The sequence below is a fragment of the Lycium ferocissimum genome, chromosome 4, assembly GCF_029784015.1.
Source record: "Lycium ferocissimum isolate CSIRO_LF1 chromosome 4, AGI_CSIRO_Lferr_CH_V1, whole genome shotgun sequence".
Taxonomy (NCBI): Eukaryota; Viridiplantae; Streptophyta; class Magnoliopsida; order Solanales; family Solanaceae; genus Lycium; species Lycium ferocissimum.
In genome coordinates, this window is record NC_081345.1 from 39,307,403 (window position 1) to 39,310,573 (window position 3,171).

Here is a 3,171-nt window from a genome sequence, read left to right on the forward strand (position 1 = left end):
ACAATTATTATTTTTGTCTATTATCCTATTTCATTTTTTTAAACTACAAATCAAGGCTTAGCTGAAAAGCGTCCGTGAGTCTATTCGTTGTCAAGTTTTCACTCCAGGAAATGCCAAAAGGTTTCTTTTCACTCACCTTCTGCACTTGTATTATAGTATGTGTTTTTTTCTTGATTCAGTTGTGCGTAAATTTCTTCTGAAGAGATTATATTGTGAGTTATTCAATAGGTTCACTTCTACAATGCATTTATTTTTACTCTATTATGGTTAATTCAAATTTCTACTTATGTCGATATAATTGGTTTAAATTGGGGTTTATTAAATTAACGATTTCTTTGCTAACTTGCGTATCGATACCAAAGTAGAAAAGCATCTCCCACTGGAATTTACCACATGCGGGGTAGCCACTCTTTCTTATACTATGGGAATTTTGGCGTCTTAAGTATACTTCATATTAATTGTTTATTTGCACCTTTTGATTTTTTTTGGAGGATCATTTTCCTGTATTCTTCATTATCCAATCTTAATTTCTCTTTCTTTTTCGGTTGTTCAATCTTGGGAACAATTACTTTTGCTTTTTAAATTTTAGGCTTAAACCAAGGCTGCTACTTGAGAAATTGAGGAACAAGAGACACATTTTGGGGGAAACTCGGTTAACAGAACCAAAAATAGTTTGTTTTGTTCAATCAAATGCTATGTATATGCAGGTTACGAAGCAGCAATTTAGTGAGAGATAGATAGCATATTCTATATATTCATTTGCAACAGACGTAGTTATGTGGCTTTACTACTAATCCTTTCATTTGTCCTTGATTTGGAAAATTTATGAATGTGCTTCATTTATACAAACGGTTACTTGGTTTTAGGTGGAAATGGTTATTTTCGGTGAACAATGTTTGTCGACTATTCTTCTGAATTTCGGGTGAGAAGAGAAAATGTGTTAAGAACCAACCTGCAATAAAGTACCTCAGAGAATACTCCTTTACTTGCTCTATTAATTTTAATAGACAATATACATAATTTTGATATGGTAAACTCAAAATTTTCTTATAAGGTGATTGAGAAAGTTGTAATGGTTGATGAGATCACTAACTAATTTCTGTTTCTTCATTTTATGATGGATCTTCTGCATATCGCAACATATAAAGGTACAAAGAGGGTTCAAAAGATTTCCCTGGCTCTTGAGACGTTGAAACTAAATTTTAAGTATGAAATGCTCGAAAAAGCAACATGGGGCTTTGATCCGTTAAACAAGTTAGGCCAAGGAGGATCTGGTTTAGTATATATTGTACAATACGCGTCAATAGGCAAAGGAGTTCTTCAATGAGGTCAATTTGATCAGTCGTATTCAACACAAGAATATTGTGAAACTATTGGTTTGTGACATAGAAGGACCAGAGAGTCTTCTGATTTTGCTTATGTATCTAACAGGAACCTTGATCGAGTGCTCTTTGGTAATGATTCTTGAAGTTTAGCATTGTTAGTTTTTTTTTTATGTTACTTATTTTTTGAAGCAGATTGAAATTATATTGGGAATAGCATAAGGGCTTGCATATCTTCATGAAGGAAGCAAAGCAAAGACAATCAACGGTGTTATTAAAATATTCTGGTTGATGATCAACTCATCTAAAAAATTGTTGACTTTGGACTTGCTCGACGTTTTTCTCCTCATAAAACTCATGTCAGCACTGGAGTTGCAGGAACCTGGTAAGTCATCAATATTCAAATATTAATTTAAGTTTCTCCAAGAATACTTGTAGTCTAACTTTAAGAGAAATAATATAATATTATTTCAAGAGCTATGTAGAAGATTTGCTTCCATCAAAAGATTGCGGAAGTGCTGATAATATGATTAATCCTGCTATAGGGGATATCTAACTCCTGAATATCTTCTTCAAGGATGTTTTACAGAGAAAGCAGATGTTTACTCCTTTGGAGTGGTGGCCACTAGCCACGTTGGTTGCATGTAGTATAGAGAGCAATGTCTTTGTGAGTGATTCCGGATCAGTTCTACAATCTGTAAGTCTCAAATCCGTCCTTATTCAATCGAGTGTTGAAGTCATTAAAAAGTATTTCCTCTAACGGTTTAAACTTTTAGATTAGTTGGCACACAATTCAACAATATCAATAACATACTTTTTGAGTGTGTCCATCCTTCAGATTACATTGGCATTTAGTACTAAATAAACCATGGTTCTTAAATCTTGCAATAGGTGTGGAGAAATTACAAGTTAAATAAGATTACTGAGTCCATTGACAGCAGGCTGATGAGTGATTTTCTAGAACAGGAGGCATCACGCGTGCATCAATTAGGGATATTGTGCACACAAACTAGAAGATTCTCGTGACCATCTATGTCTCAAATTGTAAGAATCCTAAGAAACAAAAAAATTGAAATTCCAGTGCCTATGCAACCTCCGTTTGAAAAATCGAGTTTACTAGCCCCTCGAGATACTAAAAGTAGTTCGTCCATAAGTAAATATAGTTTTTGCTCAGACTGGTATTCCACTGATGGAATTTCTAATCATTCCTATGAGTTTGCTAGCTATCTGTCTCTCAATCAAGTGGTTTTCGACGAGTGAAAGCAATAGACTTTTGAAAATTTCTTGAGGATTTTGGTTGCTTGCCATTACTCATGGATTTACAATGGTCCTCTCCAGGGCAATGAACCAAGGTATGGTCTCACAAGGAAATTTTTCACAATGAAGTTTTTTTCTTTTCTTTTTTCGGTTCTACTTTAGATTTATGAGTATTGTTTTATCATGGAATTTTTTAAATTGTTCTTAATTGATCCAATGAGGCTTTTAGAATGAGATTCTTTGAAATATTTTAAAAGGACTATCTATATTTTCTGAAATAAGAATAGAATACTTTAGAAAGTCGATTGCATTTTCGGTAATGAAACACTAACATTAGCCCGACAATGACAAATTCATCATCTAATATATTTTGGTGACATGAGAGATATTTTGAGATTGGACTTTTTGTTAGTGTGCTGCCGTACTAACATCTTTTTATTTTATGTAATATTTTAAAATATAAGCTTAAGTATTAAAAAATCATCCTAAAATTAATGTAAGTTGCAATGATTTTCATATCAATATGGTGATAAAAATACATTTTAAATATTGCATGCCATAATACACACGTCACTTTTCACTTCTATAAATT

At 32.9% G+C, this 3,171-nt stretch overlaps 1 pseudogene; it reads left to right on the forward strand.

The window, feature by feature from the left end:
• The first annotated feature begins 1,117 nt into the window (after positions 1-1,117).
• LOC132054035 (cysteine-rich receptor-like protein kinase 42) lies at positions 1,118-2,610 on the forward strand (annotated as a pseudogene).
• Positions 2,611-3,171: the final 561 nt, after the last annotated feature.